The sequence below is a fragment of the Salarias fasciatus genome, chromosome 17, assembly GCF_902148845.1.
Source record: "Salarias fasciatus chromosome 17, fSalaFa1.1, whole genome shotgun sequence".
In the NCBI taxonomy this organism is placed as follows: Eukaryota; Metazoa; Chordata; class Actinopteri; order Blenniiformes; family Blenniidae; genus Salarias; species Salarias fasciatus.
This window is the reverse complement of record NC_043761.1, coordinates 11,546,969-11,564,120: the sequence shown is the minus strand read 5'-3', so window position 1 is coordinate 11,564,120 and position 17,152 is coordinate 11,546,969. Positions and strand designations below refer to the sequence as shown.

Here is a 17,152-nt window from a genome sequence, read left to right as displayed (position 1 = left end):
CTTACATTCATGAAATATTCTTATATCATCTTTCATCTTCTATCATCATTTTTTAACTTATTCCTTCAAAACACCCATGCTTGTACTTAGATTGTTTAGTAACCTGATTTTAAATGTGACTCAACACCATCGTGTTAGATTTTTATGACACTGTCTGATCTGATATGCCTTCAAATAGGTACTTGTTTTTCACGATGGCTGAGCTGTTTAAGTCACCAAATTCTTGCATCATCCAAGAAATGCCCACTACTAAGTGGGCATTTAATTGTACTCATAAGCAAGATCCTGAAGGATGGTTTCAAAGGAATCGTCAAGAGGCCTCTCCTAAACTATGCATATGATTCAACAATTGATACCTTCTATGTCGCAGATTCTTCTTGTTTTGAGTGTAAGGTGTTGGTTAAAGTTGTCTTCATGCCAAATGTTCTTTACTGACAATGGAGCATTTAGATCAAACTGCAAAAAAAAGAATATCTGAACGTACCTTCAGGAGTTGATCCCGTTGGACTGTGACGGTGGCCAGGTCCCCAAAGTATTCACCACTTACATCAACAACTTCCTTTTTACTGTAATAAGCTTTCTGCGTTCGTGTTGAAGGTATGAATCACTCTCACTCTTTTTGAGCATCCACTGTGAAGATTTAAGTCATGATGAAGCAGCTATGATTTCAAAGAGTTGTTTTGACTCAAGGTCTTTCTCAAAGTGGAAGGATCCTCCAGTGATCTCAGCTCTCTGCAGAATTTGCAGTGGCTGAAGCCAGAGGACAGAATGTGGAACACCCTGAATGGGAAGCAAAACACACAAAGCCAACTGCGATCTTCTAAAGACCACGATGCCGATGAACAAAGAAAGAGTTGGAAGATGTCTCCTGGGGAGACGTGGAATGTTGTGGGAGTGCAAGCATTCATTGATCTATGGTGAGAAGACTGCATGTGGCCGTTGCTTCGATGTGGGTGGAACTTCCACTTTTGGTCTCGACCAGTGGTTGAGTAGTGTTTCGTCTATGGTCAGTCTTTGTTTCGGGGGACAGTGCACCCCCCGGCTCCACCCGCACGCCAGAAAGACATCATTTGTGTGCCCGGCTAGCTCAGTCGGTAGAGCATGAGACTCTTAATCTCAGGGTCGTGGGTTCGAGCCCCACGCTGGGCGCAGAAGCTTTAAAATTCTGCAGTATTTCAAGAAATCTCTCCTGAATACCTTCAGTGCAAATCTCTTCAGGCCTCTCAGGGTGCTTTCACACCAGCCTGTGTTATCTGGACTTTCTGGACATGTGTGTGCTCTCCTGACCTCTAATTGGGATGAGAAGCATTTGCTCACTGATCCCCTTGAAAGTGCTTGTGACAACTTCCTTGCAAGCAGAATTTGCAGTGGTTGAAGCCAGAGGACAGGATGTGGAACACCCTGAATGGGAAGCAGAACACATGAAGCCAACTGCGATCTTCTAAAGACCACGATGCCGATGCACAAAGAAAGAGTTGGAAGATGTCTCCTGGGGAGACGTGGAGTGTTGTGGGAGTGCAAGCACTCATTGATCCATGGTGAGAAGACTGCATGTGGCCGTTGGTTCGATGTGGGCGGAACTTCCACTTTTGGTCTCGACCAGTGGTTGAGTAGTGTTTCGTCTATGGTCAGTCTTTGTTTCGGGGGACAGTGCACCCCCCGGCTCCACCCGCACGCCTGAAAGACATCAATTGTGTGCCCGACTAGCTCAGTCGGTAGAGCATGAGACTCTTAATCTCAGGGTCGTGGGTTCGAGCCCCACGTTGGGCGCAGAAGCTTTAAAATTCTGCAATATTTCAAGAAATCTCTCCTGAATACCTTCAGTGCAAATCTCTTCAGGCCGCTCAGGGTGCTTTCACACCAGCCTGTGTGATCTGGACTTTATGGTCATGTGTGTGCTCTCCTGACCTTAAATCAGGATGAGAAGCATTTGCCCACTGGTCCCCTTGAAAGTGCTTGTGACAACTTCCTTGCAAGCAGAATTTGCAGTGGTTGAAGCCAGAGGACAGGATGTGGAACACCCTGAATGGGAAGCAGAACACATCAAGCCAACTGCGATCTTCTAAAGACCACGATGCCGATGCACAAAGAAAGAGTTGGAAGATGTCTCCTGAGGAGACGTGGAGTGTTGTGGGAGTGCAAGCACTCATTGATCCATGGTGAGAAGACTGCGTGTGGCCGTTGCTTCGATGTGGGCGGAACTTCCGCTTTTGGTCTCGACCAGTGGTTGAGTAGTGTTTCGTCTATGGTCAGTCTTTGTTTCGGGGGACAGTGCACCCCCCGGCTCCACCCGCACGCCTGAAAGACATTATTTGTGTGCCCGACTAGCTCAGTCGGTAGAGCATGAGACTCTTAATCTCAGGGTCGTGGGTTCGAGCCCCACGTTGGGCGCAGAAGCTTTAAAATTCTGCAATATTTCAAGAAATCTCTCCTGAATACCTTCAGTGCAAATCTCTTCAGGCCTCTCAGGGTGCTTTCACACCAGCCTGTGTTATCTGGACTTTCTGGACATGTGTGTGCTCTCCTGACCTCTAATTGGGATGAGAAGCATTTGCTCACTGATCCGCTTGAAAGTGCTTGTGACAACTTCCTTGCAAGCAGAATTTGCAGTGGTTGAAGCCAGAGGACAGGATGTGGAACACCCTGAATGGGAAGCAGAACACATCAAGCCAACTGCGATCTTCTAAAGACCACGATGCCGATGCACAAAGAAAGAGTTGGAAGATGTCTCCTGGGGAGACGTGGAGTGTTGTGGGAGTGCAAGCAGTCATTGATCCATGGTGAGACGACTGCGTGTGGCCGTTGCTTCGATGTGGGCGGAACTTCCGCTTTTGGTCTCGACCAGTGGTTGAGTAGTGTTTCGTCTATGGTCAGTCTTTGTTTCGGGGGACAGTGCACCCCCCGGCTCCACCCGCACGCCTGAAAGACATCATTTGTGTGCCCGACTAGCTCAGTCGGTAGAGCATGAGACTCTTAATCTCAGGGTCGTGGGTTCGAGCCCCACGTTGGGCGCAGAAGTTTTAAAATTCTGCAATATTTCAAGAAATCTCTCCTGAATACCTTCAGTGCAAATCTCTTCAGGCCTCTCAGGGTGCTTTCACACCAGCCTGTGTTATCTGGACTTTCTGGACATGTGTGTGCTCTCCTGACCTCTAATTGGGATGAGAAGCATTTGCTCACTGATCCCCTTGAAAGTGCTTGTGACAACTTCCTTGCAAGCAGAATTTGCAGTGGTTGAAGCCAGAGGACAGGATGTGGAACACCCTGAATGGGAAGCAGAACACATGAAGCCAACTGCGATCTTCTAAAGACCACGATGCCGATGCACAAAGAAAGAGTTGGAAGATGTCTCCTGAGGAGACGTGGAGTGTTGTGGGAGTGCAAGCAGTCATTGATCCATGGTGAGAAGACTGCGTGTGGCCGTTGCTTCGATGTGGGCGGAACTTCCGCTTTTGGTCTCGACCAGTGGTTGAGTAGTGTTTCGTCTATGGTCAGTCTTTGTTTCGGGGGACAGTGCACCCCCCGGCTCCACCCGCACGCCTGAAAGACATCATTTGTGTGCCTGGCTAGCTCAGTCGGTAGAGCATGAGACTCTTAATCTCAGGGTCGTGGGTTCGAGCCCCACGTTGGGCGCAGAAGCTTTAAAATTCTGCAATATTTCAAGAAATCTTTCCTGTATATCTTCAGTGCAAATCTCTTCAGGCCTCTCAGGGTGCTTTCACACCAGCCTGTGTGATCTGGACTTTATGGTCATGTGTGTGCTCTCCTTACCTTAAATCAGGATGAGCAGCATTTGCTCACTGGTCCCCTTGAAAGTGCTTGTGACAACTTCCTTGCAAGCAGAATTTGCAGTGGTTGAAGCCAGAGGACAGGATGTGGAACACCCTGAATGGGAAGCAGAACACATGAAGCCAACTGCGATCTTCTAAAGACCACGATGCCGATGCACAAAGAAAGAGTTGGAAGATGTCTCCTGGGGAGACTTGGAGTGTTGTGGGAGTGCAAGCACTCATTGATCCATGGTGAGAAGACTGCGTGTGGCCGTTGCTTCGATGTGGGCGGAACTTCCGCTTTTGGTCTCGACCAGTGGTTGAGTAGTGTTTCGTCTATGGTCAGTCTTTGTTTCGGGGGACAGTGCACCCCCCGGCTCCACCCGCACGCCTGAAAGACATCATTTGTGTGCCCGACTAGCTCAGTCGGTAGAGCATGAGACTCTTAATCTCAGGGTCGTGGGTTCGAGCCCCACGTTGGGTGCAGAAGCTTTAAAATTCTGCAATATTTCAAGAAATCTCTCCTGAATACCTTCAGTGCAAATCTCTTCAGGCCTCTCAGGGTGCTTTCACACCAGCCTGTGTTATCTGGACTTTCTGGACATGTGTGTGCTCTCCTGACCTCTAATTGGGATGAGAAGCATTTGCTCACTGGTCCCCTTGAAAGCGACGGTGTCTGTGGCGTTCCAGGCCTTTTCGTGACATTTCACATCAGCCTTTGTGATCTGAACTTTCTGGGAAAGTCTGGTTTGTCTGGGCACCTGTAAGAGCTCTCCTGAACTGAAGTTGTGAAAAAAACCTTTGACGACTGGTCCCCTTGAAAGCGATTGTGACAACTCCATTGCAAGCAGAATTTGCAGTGGTTGAAGGCAGAGGACAGGATGTGGAACACCCTGAATGGGAAGCAGAACACATGAAGCCAACTGCGATCTTCTAAAGACCACGATGCCGATGCACAAAGAAAGAGTTGGAAGATGTCTCCTGGGGAGACTTGGAGTGTTGTGGGAGTGCAAGCACTCATTGATCCATGGTGAGAAGACTGCGTGTGGCCGTTGCTTCGATGTGGGCGGAACTTCCGCTTTTGGTCTCGACCAGTGGTTGAGTAGTGTTTCGTCTATGGTCAGTCTGTGTTTCGGGGGACAGTGCACCCCCCGGCTCCACCCGCACGCCTGAAAGACATCATTTGTGTGCCCGGCTAGCTCAGTCGGTAGAGCATGAGACTCTTAATCTCAGGGTCGTGGGTTCGAGCCCCACGTTGGGCGCAGAAGCTTTAAAATTCTGCAGTATTTCAAGAAATCTTTCCTGTTTACCTTCAGTGCAAATCTCTTCAGGCCTCTCAGGGTGCTTTCACACCAGACTGTGTGATCTGGACATGTGTGTGCTCCTCTGAACTCAAATCGTGATGAAAAGCATTTGCCCACTCTTCCTCTTGAAAGCGAAGGTGTCTGTGGCGTTCCAGGCCTTTTCGTGACATTTCACATCAGCCTGTGTGATCTGAACTTTCTGGGAAAGTCTGGTTTGTCTGGGCACCTGTAAGAGTTCTCCTGAACTGAAGTTGTGAAAAAAACCTTTGACGACTGGTCCCCTTGAAAGCGCTTGTGACTACTCCCTTGCAAGCAGAATTTGCAGTGGTTGAAGCCAGAGGACAGGATGTGGAACACCCTGAATGGGAAGCAGAACACATGAAGCCAACTGCGATCTTCTTAAGACCACGATGCCGATTCACAAAGAAAGAGTTGGAAGATGTCTCCTGGGGAGACGTGGAGTGTTGTGGGAGTGCAAGCACTCATTGATCCATGGTGAGAAGACTTCATGTGGCCGTTGCTTCGATGTGGGCGGAACTTCCGCTTTTGGTCTCGACCAGTGGTTGAGTAGTGTTTCGTCTATGGTCAGTCTTTGTTTCGGGGGACAGTGCACCCCCCGGCTCCACCCGCACGCCTGAAAGACATCATTTGTGTGCCCGGCTAGCTCAGTCGGTAGAGCATGAGACTCTTAATCTCAGGGTCGTGGGTTCGAGCCCCACGTTGGGCGCAGAAGCTTTAAAATTCTGCAGTATTTCAAGAAATCTCTCCTGAATACCTTCAGTGCAAATCTCTTCAGGCCTCTCAGGGTGCTTTCACACCAGCCTGTGTGATCTGGACTTTATGGTCATGTGTGTGCTCCTCTGAACTCAAATCGTGATGAAAAGCATTTGCCCACTCTTCCTCTTGAAAGCGAATGTGTCGGAGGCGTTCCAGGCCTTTTCGTGCAGTTTCACATCAGCCTGTGTGATCTGATCTTTCTGGGAAAGTCTGATTTGTCTGGGCACCTGTAAGAGCTCTCCTGAACTGAAGTTGTGAAAAAAACCTTTGACGACTGGTCCCCTTGAAAGCGCTTGTGACAACTCCATTGCAAGCAGAATTTGCAGTGGTTGAAGCCAGAGGACAGGATGTGGAACACCCTGAATGGGAAGCATAACGCATCAAGCCAACTGCGATCTTCTAAAGACCACGATGCCGATGCACAAAGAAAGAGTTGGAAGATGTCTCCTGGGGAGACGTGGAGTGTTGTGGGAGTGCAAGCACTCATTGATCCATGGTGAGAAGACTTCATGTGGCCATTGCTTCGATGTGGGCGGAACTTCCGCTTTTGGTCTCGACCAGTGGTTGAGTAGTGTTTCGTCTATGGTCAGTCTTTGTTTCGGGGGCCAGTGCACCCCCGGCTCCACCCGCACGCCTGAAAGACATCATTTGTGTGCCCGGCTAGCTCAGTCGGTAGAGCATGAGACTCTTAATCTCAGGGTCGTGGGTTCGAGCCCCACGTTGGGTGCAGAAGCTTTAAAATTCTGCAGTATTTCAAGAAATCTTTCCTGAATACCTTCAGTGCAAATCTCTTCAGGCCGCTCAGGGTGCTTTCACACCAGCCTGTGTGATCTGGACTTTATGGTCATTTGTGTGCTCTCCTGACCTTAAATCAGGATGAGAAGCATTTGCCCACTGGTCCCCTTGAAAGTGCTTGTGACAACTTCCTTGCAAGCAGAATTTGCAGTGGTTGAAGCCAGAGGACAGGATGTGGAACACCCTGAATGGGAAGCAGAACACATCAAGCCAACTGCGATCTTCTAAAGACCACGATGCCGATGCACAAAGAAAGAGTTGGAAGATGTCTCCTGGGGAGACGTGGAGTGTTGTGGGAGTGCAAGCACTCATTGATCCATGGTGAGAAGGCTGCATGTGGACATTGCTTCGATGTGGGCGGAACTTCCGCTTTTGGTCTCGACCAGTGGTTGAGTAGTGTTTCGTCTATGGTCAGTCTTTGTTTCGGGGGCCAGTGCACCCCCCGGCTCCACCCGCACGCCTGAAAGACATCATTTGTGTGCCCGGCTAGCTCAGTCGGTAGAGCATGAGACTCTTAATCTCAGGGTCGTGGGTTCGAGCCCCACGTTGGGCGCAGAAGCTTTAAAATTCTGCAGTATTTCAAGAAATCTCTCCTGAATACCTTCAGTGCAAATCTCTTCAGGCCTCTCAGGGTGCTTTCACACCAGACTGTGTGATCTGGACTTTCTGGACATGTGTGTGCTCTCCTGACCTCTAATTGGGATGAGAAGCATTTGCTCACTGGTCCCCTTGAAAGCGAAGGTGTCTGTGGCGTTCCAGGCCTTTTCGTGACATTTCACATCAGCCTGTGTGATCTGAACTTTCTGGGAAAGTCTGGTTTGTCTGGGCACCTGTAAGAGTTCTCCTGAACTGAAGTTGTGAAAAAAACCTTTGACGACTGGTCCCCTTGAAAGCGCTTGTGACTACTCCCTTGCAAGCAGAATTTGCAGTGGTTGAAGCCAGAGGACAGGATGTGGAACACCCTGAATGGGAAGCAAAACACAGGAAGCCAACTGCGATCTTCTTAAGACCACGATGCCTATTTACAAAGAAAGAGTTGGAAGATGTCTCCTGGGGAGACATGGAGTGTTGTGGGAGTGCAAGCACTCATTGATCCATGGTGAGAAGGCTGCATGTGGACATTGCTTCGATGTGGGCGGAACTTCCGCTTTTGGTCTCGACCAGTGGTTGAGTAGTGTTTCGTCTATGGTCAGTCTTTGTTTCGGGGGCCAGTGCACCCCCCGGCTCCACCCGCACGCCTGAAAGACATCATTTGTGTGCCCGGCTAGCTCAGTCGGTAGAGCATGAGACTCTTAATCTCAGGGTCGTGGGTTAGAGCCCCACGTTGGGCGCAGAAGCTTTAAAATTCTGCAGTATTTCAAGAAATCTCTCCTGAATACCTTCAGTGCAAATCTCTTCAGGCCTCTCAGGGTGCTTTCACACCAGACTGTGTGATCTGGACTTTCTGGACATGTGTGTGCTCTCCTGACCTCTAATTGGGATGAGAAGCATTTGCTCACTGGTCCCCTTGAAAGCGAAGGTGTCTGTGGCGTTCCAGGCCTTTTCGTGACATTTCACATCAGCTTTTGTGATCTGAACTTTCTGGGAAAGTCTGGTTTGTCTGGGCACCTGTAAGAGCTCTCCTGAACTGAAGTTGTGAAAAAAACCTTTGACGACTGGTCCCCTTGAAAGCGCTTGTGACAACTCCCTTGCAAGCAGAATTTGCAGTGGTTGAAGCCAGAGGACAGGATGTGGAACACCCTGAATGGGAATCAGAACACATCAAGCCAACTGCGATTTTCTTAAGACCACGATGCCAATGCACAAAGAAAGAGTTGGAAGACGTCTCCTGGGGAGAGGTGGAGTGTTGTGGGAGTGCAAGCACTCATTGATCCATGGTGAGAAGACTGCATATGGCCATTGCTTCGATGTGGGCGGAACTTCCGCTTTTGGTCTCGACCAGTGGTTGAGTAGTGTTTCGTCTATGGTCAGTCTTTGTTTCGGGGGCCAGTGCACCCCCCGGCTCCACCCGCACGCCTGAAAGACATCATTTGTGTGCCCGGCTAGCTCAGTCGGTAGAGCATGAGACTCTTAATCTCAGGGTCGTGGGTTCGAGCCCCACGTTGGGCGCAGAAGCTTTAAAATTCTGCAGTATTTCAAGAAATCTCTCCTGAATACCTTCAGTGCAAATCTCTTCAGGCCTCTCAGGGTGCTTTCACACCAGACTGTGTGATCTGGACATGTGTGTGCTCCTCTGAACTCAAATCGTGATGAAAAGCATTTGCCCACTCTTCCTCTTGAAAGCGACGGTGTCTGTGGCGTTCCAGGCCTTTTCGTGACATTTCACATCAGCCTGTGTGATCTGAACTTTCTGGGAAAGTCTGGTTTGTCTGGGCACCTGTAAGAGTTCTCCTGAACTGAAGTTGCGAAAAAAACCTTTGACGACTGGTCCCCTTGAAAGCGCTTGTGACTACTCCCTTGCAAGCAGAATTTGCAGTGGTTGAAGCCAGAGGACAGGATGTGGAACACCCTGAATGGGAAGCAAAACACAGGAAGCCAACTGCGATCTTCTTAAGACCACGATGCCTATTTACAAAGAAAGAGTTGGAAGATGTCTCCTGGGGAGACGTGGAGTGTTGTGGGAGTGCAAGCACTCATTGATCCATGGTGAGAAGGCTGCATGTGGACATTGCTTCGATGTGGGCGGAACTTCCGCTTTTGGTCTCGACCAGTGGTTGAGTAGTGTTTCGTCTATGGTCAGTCTTTGTTTCGGGGGCCAGTGCACCCCCCGGCTCCACCCGCACGCCTGAAAGACATCATTTGTGTGCCTGGCTAGCTCAGTCGGTAGAGCATGAGACTCTTAATCTCAGGGTCGTGGGTTCGAGCCCCACGTTGGGCGCAGAAGCTTTAAAATTCTGCAGTATTTCAAGAAATCTCTCCTGAATACCTTCAGTGCAAATCTCTTCAGGCCTCTCAGGGTGCTTTCACACCAGACTGTGTGATCTGGACATGTGTGTGCTCCTCTGAACTCAAATCGTGATGAAAAGCATTTGCCCACTCATCCTCTTGAAAGCGAATGTGTCGGAGGCGTTCCAGGCCTTTTCGTGCAGTTTCACATCAGCCTGTGTGATCTGATCTTTCTGGGAAAGTCTGATTTGTCTGGGCACCTGTAAGAGCTCTCCTGAACTGAAGTTGTGAAAAAAACCTTTGACGACTGGTCCCCTTGAAAGCGCTTGTGACAACTCCATTGCAAGCAGAATTTGCAGTGGTTGAAGCCAGAGGACAGGATGTGGAACACCCTGAATGGGAAGCATAACACATCAAGCCAACTGCGATCTTCTAAAGACCACGATGCCGATGCACAAAGAAAGAGTTGGAAGATGTCTCCTGGGGAGACGTGGAGTGTTGTGGGAGTGCAAGCACTCATTGATCCATGGTGAGAAGACTGCATATGGCCATTGCTTCGATGTGGGCGGAACTTCCGCTTTTGGTCTCGACCAGTGGTTGAGTAGTGTTTCGTCTATGGTCAGTCTTTGTTTCGGGGGCCAGTGCACCCCCCGGCTCCACCCGCACGCCTGAAAGACATCATTTGTGTGCCCGACTAGCTCAGTTGGTAGAGCATGAGACTCTTAATCTCAGGGTAGTGGGTTCGAGCCCCACGTTGGGCGCAGAAGCTTTAAAATTCTGCAGTATTTCAAGAAATCTTTCCTGAATACCTTCAGTGCAAATCTCTTCAGGCCTCTCAGGGTGCTTTCACACCAGACTGTGTGATCTGGACTTTCTGGACATGTGTGTGCTCTCCTGACCTCTAATTGGGATGAGAAGCATTTGCTCACTGGTCCCCTTGAAAGCGAAGGTGTCTGTGGCGTTCCAGGCCTTTTCGTGACATTTCACATCAGCCTGTGTGATCTGAACTTTCTGGGAAAGTCTGGTTTGTCTGGGCACCTGTAAGAGTTCTCCTGAACTGAAGTTGTGAAAAAAACCTTTGACGATTGGTCCCCTTGAAAGCGCTTGTGACTACTCCCTTGCAAGCAGAATTTGCAGTGGTTGATGCCAGAGGACAGGATGTGGAACACCCTGAATGGGAAGCAAAACACAGGAAGCCAACTGCGATCTTCTTAAGACCACGATGCCTATTTACAAAGAAAGAGTTGGAAGATGTCTCCTGGGGAGACGTGGAGTGTTGTGGGAGTGCAAGCACTCATTGATCCATGGTGAGAAGGCTGCATGTGGACATTGCTTCGATGTGGGCGGAACTTCCGCTTTTGGTCTCGACCAGTGGTTGAGTAGTGTTTCGTCTATGGTCAGTCTTTGTTTCGGGGGCCAGTGCACCCCCCGGCTCCACCCGCACGCCTGAAAGACATCATTTGTGTGCCCGGCGAGCTCAGTCGGTAGAGCATGAGACTCTTAATCTCAGGGTCGTGGGTTCGAGCCCCACGTTGGGCACAGAAGCTTTAAAGTTCTGCAGTATTTCAAGAAATCTCTCCTGAATACCTTCAGTGCAAATCTCTTCAGGCCTCTCAGGGTGCTTTCACACCAGCCTGTGTGATCTGGACTTTCCGGACATGTGTGTGCTCTCCTGACCTCTAATTGGGATGAGAAGCATTTGCTCACTGGTCCCCTTGAAAGCGAAGGTGTCTGTGGCGTTCCAGGCCTTTTCGTGACATTTCACATCAGCTTTTGTGATCTGAACTTTCTGGGAAAGTCTGGTTTGTCTGGGCACCTGTAAGAGCTCTCCTGAACTGAAGTTGTGAAAAAAACCTTTGACGACTGGTCCCCTTGAAAGCGCTTGTGACAACTCCCTTGCAAGCAGAATTTGCAGTGGTTGAAGCCAGAGGACAGGATGTGGAACACCCTGAATGGGAATCAGAACACATCAAGCCAACTGCGGTTTTCTTAAGACCACGATGCCAATGCACAAAGAAAGAGTTGGAAGATGTCTCCTGGGGAGACGTGGAGTGTTGTGGGAGTGCAAGCACTCATTGATCCATGGTGAGAAGACTGCATATGGCCATTGCTTCGATGTGGGCGGAACTTCCGCTTTTGGTCTCGACCAGTGGTTGAGTAGTGTTTCGTCTATGGTCAGTCTTTGTTTCGGGGGCCAGTGCACCCCCCGGCTCCACCCGCACGCCTGAAAGACATCATTTGTGTGCCCGGCTAGCTCAGTCGGTAGAGCATGAGACTCTTAATCTCAGGGTCGTGGGCTCGAGCCCCACGTTGGGCGCAGAAGCTTTAAAATTCTGCAGTATTTCAAGAAATCTCTCCTGAATACCTTCAGTGCAAATCTCTTCAGGCCTCTCAGGGTGCTTTCACACCAGACTGTGTGATCTGGACATGTGTGTGCTCCTCTGAACTCAAATCGTGATGAAAAGCATTTGCCCACTCTTCCTCTTGAAAGCGAATGTGTCGGAGGCGTTCCAGGCCTTTTCGTGCAGTTTCACATCAGCCTGTGTGATCTGATCTTTCTGGGAAAGTCTGATTTGTCTGGGCACCTGTAAGAGCTCTCCTGAACTGAAGTTGTGAAAAAAACCTTTGACGACTGGTCCCCTTGAAAGCGCTTGTGACAACTCCATTGCAAGCAGAATTTGCAGTGGTTGAAGCCAGAGGACAGGATGTGGAACACCCTGAATGGGAAGCATAACACATCAAGCCAACTGCGATCTTCTAAAGACCACGATGCCGATGCACAAAGAAAGAGTTGGAAGATGTCTCCTGGGGAGACGTGGAGTGTTGTGGGAGTGCAAGCACTCATTGATCCATGGTGAGAAGACTTCATGGGGCCATTGCTTCGATGTGGGCGGAACTTCCACTTTTGGTCTCGACCAGTGGTTGAGTAGTGTTTCGTCTATGGTCAGTCTTTGTTTCGGGGGCCAGTGCACCCCCGGCTCCACCCGCACGCCTGAAAGACATCATTTGTGTGCCCGGCTAGCTCAGTCGGTAGAGCATGAGACTCTTAATCTCAGGGTCGTGGGTTCGAGCCCCACGTTGGGTGCAGAAGCTTTAAAATTCTGCAGTATTTCAAGAAATCTTTCCTGAATACCTTCAGTGCAAATCTCTTCAGGCCGCTCAGGGTGCTTTCACACCAGCCTGTGTGATCTGGACTTTATGGTCATTTGTGTGCTCTCCTGACCTTAAATCAGGATGAGAAGCATTTGCCCACTGGTCCCCTTGAAAGTGCTTGTGACAACTTCTTTGCAAGCAGAATTTGCAGTGGTTGAAGCCAGAGGACAGGATGTGGAACACCCTGAATGGGAAGCAGAACACATCAAGCCAACTGCGATCTTCTAAGACCACGATGCCGATGCACAAAGAAAGAGTTGGAAGATGTCTCCTGGGGAGACGTGGAGTGTTGTGGGAGTGCAAGCACTCATTGATCCATGGTGAGAAGGCTGCATGTGGACATTGCTTCGATGTGGGCGGAACTTCCGCTTTTGGTCTCGACCAGTGGTTGAGTAGTGTTTCGTCTATGGTCAGTCTTTGTTTCGGGGGCCAGTGCACCCCCCGGCTCCACCCGCACGCCTGAAAGACATCATTTGTGTGCCCGGCTAGCTCAGTCGGTAGAGCATGAGACTCTTAATCTCAGGGTCGTGGGTTCGAGCCCCACGTTGGGCGCAGAAGCTTTAAAATTCTGCAGTATTTCAAGAAATCTCTCCTGAATACCTTCAGTGCAAATCTCTTCAGGCCTCTCAGGGTGCTTTCACACCAGACTGTGTGATCTGGACTTTCTGGACATGTGTGTGCTCTCCTGACCTCTAATTGGGATGAGAAGCATTTGCTCACTGGTCCCCTTGAAAGCGAAGGTGTCTGTGGCGTTCCAGGCCGTGTCTGTGGCGTTCCAGGCCTTTTCGTGACATTTCACATCAGCTTTTGTGATCTGAACTTTCTGGGAAAGTCTGGTTTGTCTGGGCACCTGTAAGAGCTCTCCTGAACTGAAGTTGTGAAAAAAACCTTTGACGACTGGTCCCCTTGAAAGCGCTTGTGACAACTCCCTTGCAAGCAGAATTTGCAGTGGTTGAAGCCAGAGGACAGGATGTGGAACACCCTGAATGGGAATCAGAACACATCAAGCCAACTGCGATTTTCTTAAGACCACGATGCCAATGCACAAAGAAAGAGTTGGAAGATGTCTCCTGGGGAGACGTGGAGTGTTGTGGGAGTGCAAGCACTCATTGATCCATGGTGAGAAGACTGCATATGGCCATTGCTTCGATGTGGGCGGAACTTCCGCTTTTGGTCTCGACCAGTGGTTGAGTAGTGTTTCGTCTATGGTCAGTCTTTGTTTCGGGGGCCAGTGCACCCCCCGGCTCCACCCGCACGCCTGAAAGACATCATTTGTGTGCCCGGCTAGCTCAGTCGGTAGAGCATGAGACTCTTAATCTCAGGGTCGTGGGTTCGAGCCCCACGTCGGGCGCAGAAGCTTTAAAATTCTGCAGTATTTCAAGAAATCTCTCCTGAATACCTTCAGTGCAAATCTTTTCAGGCCTCTCAGGGTGCTTTCACACCAGCCTGTGTGATCTGGACTTTATGGTCATTTGTGTGCTCTCCTGACCTTAAATCAGGATGAGAAGCATTTGCCCACTGGTCCCCTTGAAAGTGCATGTGACAACTTCCTTGCAAGCAGAATTTGCAGTGGTTGAAGCCAGAGGACAGGATGTGGAACACCCTGAATGGGAAGCAGAACACATCAAGCCAACTGCGATCTTCTAAAGACCACGATGCCGATGCACAAAGAAAGAGTTGGAAGATGTCTCCTGGGGAGACGTGGAGTGTTGTGGGAGTGCAAGCACTCATTGATCCATGGTGAGAAGACTGTGTGTGGCCGTTGCTTCGATGTGGGCGGAACTTCCGCTTTTGGTCTCGACCAGTGGTTGAGTAGTGTTTCGTCTATGGTCAGTCTTTGTTTCGCGGGACAGTGCACCCCCGGCTCCACCCGCACGCCTGAAAGACATCATTTGTGTGCCCGACTAGCTCAGTCGGTAGAGCATGAGACTCTTAATCTCAGGGTGATGGGTTTGAGCTCCACGTTGGGTGCAGAAGCTTTAAAATTCTGCAGTATTTCAAGAAATCTTTCCTGTTTACCTTCATTGCAAGTCTCTTCAGGCCTCTCAGGGTGCTTTCACACCAGACTGTGTGATCTGGACATGTGTGTGCTCCTCTGAACTCAAATCGTGATGAAAAGCATTTGCCCACTCTTCCTCTTGAAAGCGAAGGTGTCTGTGGCGTTCCAGGCCTTTTCGTGGCATTTCACATCAGCCTGTGTGATCTGAACTTTCTGGGAAAGTCTGGTTTGTCTGGGCACCTGTAAGAGCTCTCCTGAACTGAAGTTGTGAAAAAAACCTTTGACGACTGGTCCCCTTGAAAGCGCTTGTGACAACTCCCTTGCAAGCAGAATTTGCAGTGGTTGAAGCCAGAGGACAGGATGTGGAACACCCTGAATGGGAAGCAAAACACAGGAAGCCAACTGCGATCTTCTTAAGACCACGATGCCTATTCACAAAGAAAGAGTTGGAAGATGTCTCCTGGGGAGACGTGGAGCATTGTGGGAGTGCAAGCACTCATTGATCCATGGTGAGAAGGCTGCATGTGGACATTGCTTCGATGTGGGCGGAACTTCCGCTTTTGGTCTCGACCAGTGGTTGAGTAGTGTTTCGTCTATGGTCAGTCTTTGTTTCGGGGGCCAGTGCACCCCCCGGCTCCACCCGCACGCCTGAAAGACATCATTTGTGTGCCCGGCTAGCTCAGTCGGTAGAGCATGAGACTCTTAATCTCAGGGTCGTGGGTTCGAGCCCCACGTTGGGCGCAGAAGCTTTAAAATTCTGCAGTATTTCAAGAAATCTCTCCTGAATACCTTCAGTGCAAATCTCTTCAGGCCTCTCAGGGTGCTTTCACACCAGCCTCTGTGATCTGGACTTTCTGGACATGTGTGTGCTCTCCTGACCTCTAATTGGGATGAGAAGCATTTGCTCACTGGTCCCCTTGAAAGCGAAGGTGTCTGTGGCGTTCCAGGCCTTTTCGTGACATTTCACATCAGCTTTTGTGATCTGAACTTTCTGGGAAAGTCTGGTTTGTCTGGGCACCTGTAAGAGCTCTCCTGAACTGAAGTTGTGAAAAAAACCTTTGACGACTGGTCCCCTTGAAAGCGCTTGTGACAACTCCCTTGCAAGCAGAATTTGCAGTGGTTGAAGCCAGAGGACAGGATGTGGAACACCCTGAATGGGAATCAGAACACATCAAGCCAACTGCGGTTTTCTTAAGACCACGATGCCAATGCACAAAGAAAGAGTTGGAAGATATCTCCTGGGGAGACGTGGAGTGTTGTGGGAGTGCAAGCACTCATTGATCCATGGTGAGAAGACTGCATATGGCCATTGCTTCGATGTGGGCGGAACTTCCGCTTTTGGTCTCGACCAGTGGTTGAGTAGTGTTTCGTCTATGGTCAGTCTTTGTTTCGGGGGCCAGTGCACCCCCCGGCTCCACCTGCACGCCTGAAAGACATCATTTGTGTGCCCGACTAGCTCAGTCGGTAGAGCATGAGACTCTTAATCTCAGGGTCGTGGGTTCGAGCCCCACGTTGGGCGCAGGAGCTTTAAAATTCTGCAGTATTTCAAGAAATCTTTCCTGTATACCTTCAGTGCAAATCTCTTCAGGCCTCTCAGGGTGCTTTCACACCAGACTGTGTGATCTGGACATGTGTGTGCTCCTCTGAACTCAAATCGTGATGAAAAGCATTTGCCCACTCTTCCTCTTGAAAGCGAAGGTGTCTGTGGCGTTCCAGGCCTTTTCGTGACATTTCACATCAGCCTGTGTGATCTGAACTTTCTGGGAAAGTCTGGTTTGTCTGGGCACCTGTAAGAGTTCTCCTGAACTGAAGTTGTGAAAAAAACCTTTGACGACTGGTCCCCTTGAAAGTGCATGTGACAACTTCCTTGCAAGCAGAATTTGCAGTGGTTGAAGCCAGAGGACAGGATGTGGAACACCCTGAATGGGAAGCAGAACACATCAAGCCAACTGCGATCTTCTAAAGACCACGATGCCGATGCACAAAGAAAGAGTTGGAAGATGTCTCCTGGGGAGACGTGGAGTGTTGTGGGAGTGCAAGCACTCATTGATCCATGGTGAGAAGACTGTGTGTGGCCGTTGCTTCGATGTGGGCGGAACTTCCGCTTTTGGTCTCGACCAGTGGTTGAGTAGTGTTTCGTCTATGGTCAGTCTTTGTTTCGCGGGACAGTGCACCCCCGGCTCCACCCGCACGCCTGAAAGACATCATTTGTGTGCCCGGCTAGCTCAGTCGGTAGAGCATGAGACTCTTAATGTCAGGGTCATGGGTTCGAGCCCCACGTTGGGTGCAGAAGCTTTAAAATTCTGCAGTATTTCAAGAAATCTTTCCTGTTTACCTTCAGTGCAAATCTCTTCAGGCCTCTCAGGGTGCTTTCACACCAGACTGTGTGATCTGGACATGTGTGTGCTCCTCTGAACTCAAATCGTGATGAAAAGCATTTGCCCACTCTTCCTCTTGAAAGCGAAGGT

At 49.8% G+C, this 17,152-nt stretch overlaps 1 protein-coding gene and 22 non-coding genes across 25 annotated transcripts in view; all 23 read left to right on the top strand.

Annotated features, from left to right (window-relative positions):
* The window catches only part of wnt5b (wingless-type MMTV integration site family, member 5b), a 99,666-nt gene that overhangs the window by 25,776 nt on the left and 56,738 nt on the right, over window positions 1-17,152 (top strand). The gene's annotated exons all lie outside the window — the stretch shown is intronic.
* trnak-cuu (transfer RNA lysine (anticodon CUU)) lies at window positions 1,077-1,149 on the top strand. The gene has a single exon. It is a non-coding gene; the product is annotated as a tRNA-Lys (tRNA).
* Window positions 1,698-1,770, top strand: trnak-cuu (transfer RNA lysine (anticodon CUU)). The gene has a single exon. It is a non-coding gene; the product is annotated as a tRNA-Lys (tRNA).
* trnak-cuu (transfer RNA lysine (anticodon CUU)) lies at window positions 2,319-2,391 on the top strand. The gene has a single exon. It is a non-coding gene; the product is annotated as a tRNA-Lys (tRNA).
* Window positions 2,940-3,012, top strand: trnak-cuu (transfer RNA lysine (anticodon CUU)). The gene has a single exon. It is a non-coding gene; the product is annotated as a tRNA-Lys (tRNA).
* On the top strand, window positions 3,561-3,633 carry trnak-cuu (transfer RNA lysine (anticodon CUU)). Its single transcript has one exon. It is a non-coding gene; the product is annotated as a tRNA-Lys (tRNA).
* trnak-cuu (transfer RNA lysine (anticodon CUU)) lies at window positions 4,182-4,254 on the top strand. The gene has a single exon. It is a non-coding gene; the product is annotated as a tRNA-Lys (tRNA).
* trnak-cuu (transfer RNA lysine (anticodon CUU)) lies at window positions 4,960-5,032 on the top strand. The gene has a single exon. It is a non-coding gene; the product is annotated as a tRNA-Lys (tRNA).
* On the top strand, window positions 5,729-5,801 carry trnak-cuu (transfer RNA lysine (anticodon CUU)). The gene has a single exon. It is a non-coding gene; the product is annotated as a tRNA-Lys (tRNA).
* trnak-cuu (transfer RNA lysine (anticodon CUU)) lies at window positions 6,506-6,578 on the top strand. Its single transcript has one exon. It is a non-coding gene; the product is annotated as a tRNA-Lys (tRNA).
* On the top strand, window positions 7,127-7,199 carry trnak-cuu (transfer RNA lysine (anticodon CUU)). The gene has a single exon. It is a non-coding gene; the product is annotated as a tRNA-Lys (tRNA).
* Window positions 7,905-7,977, top strand: trnak-cuu (transfer RNA lysine (anticodon CUU)). Its single transcript has one exon. It is a non-coding gene; the product is annotated as a tRNA-Lys (tRNA).
* Window positions 8,683-8,755, top strand: trnak-cuu (transfer RNA lysine (anticodon CUU)). Its single transcript has one exon. It is a non-coding gene; the product is annotated as a tRNA-Lys (tRNA).
* trnak-cuu (transfer RNA lysine (anticodon CUU)) lies at window positions 9,452-9,524 on the top strand. Its single transcript has one exon. It is a non-coding gene; the product is annotated as a tRNA-Lys (tRNA).
* Window positions 10,221-10,293, top strand: trnak-cuu (transfer RNA lysine (anticodon CUU)). Its single transcript has one exon. It is a non-coding gene; the product is annotated as a tRNA-Lys (tRNA).
* On the top strand, window positions 10,999-11,071 carry trnak-cuu (transfer RNA lysine (anticodon CUU)). The gene has a single exon. It is a non-coding gene; the product is annotated as a tRNA-Lys (tRNA).
* Window positions 11,777-11,849, top strand: trnak-cuu (transfer RNA lysine (anticodon CUU)). The gene has a single exon. It is a non-coding gene; the product is annotated as a tRNA-Lys (tRNA).
* Window positions 12,545-12,617, top strand: trnak-cuu (transfer RNA lysine (anticodon CUU)). Its single transcript has one exon. It is a non-coding gene; the product is annotated as a tRNA-Lys (tRNA).
* trnak-cuu (transfer RNA lysine (anticodon CUU)) lies at window positions 13,165-13,237 on the top strand. The gene has a single exon. It is a non-coding gene; the product is annotated as a tRNA-Lys (tRNA).
* Window positions 13,964-14,036, top strand: trnak-cuu (transfer RNA lysine (anticodon CUU)). The gene has a single exon. It is a non-coding gene; the product is annotated as a tRNA-Lys (tRNA).
* Window positions 15,353-15,425, top strand: trnak-cuu (transfer RNA lysine (anticodon CUU)). Its single transcript has one exon. It is a non-coding gene; the product is annotated as a tRNA-Lys (tRNA).
* On the top strand, window positions 16,131-16,203 carry trnak-cuu (transfer RNA lysine (anticodon CUU)). The gene has a single exon. It is a non-coding gene; the product is annotated as a tRNA-Lys (tRNA).
* trnak-cuu (transfer RNA lysine (anticodon CUU)) lies at window positions 16,899-16,971 on the top strand. The gene has a single exon. It is a non-coding gene; the product is annotated as a tRNA-Lys (tRNA).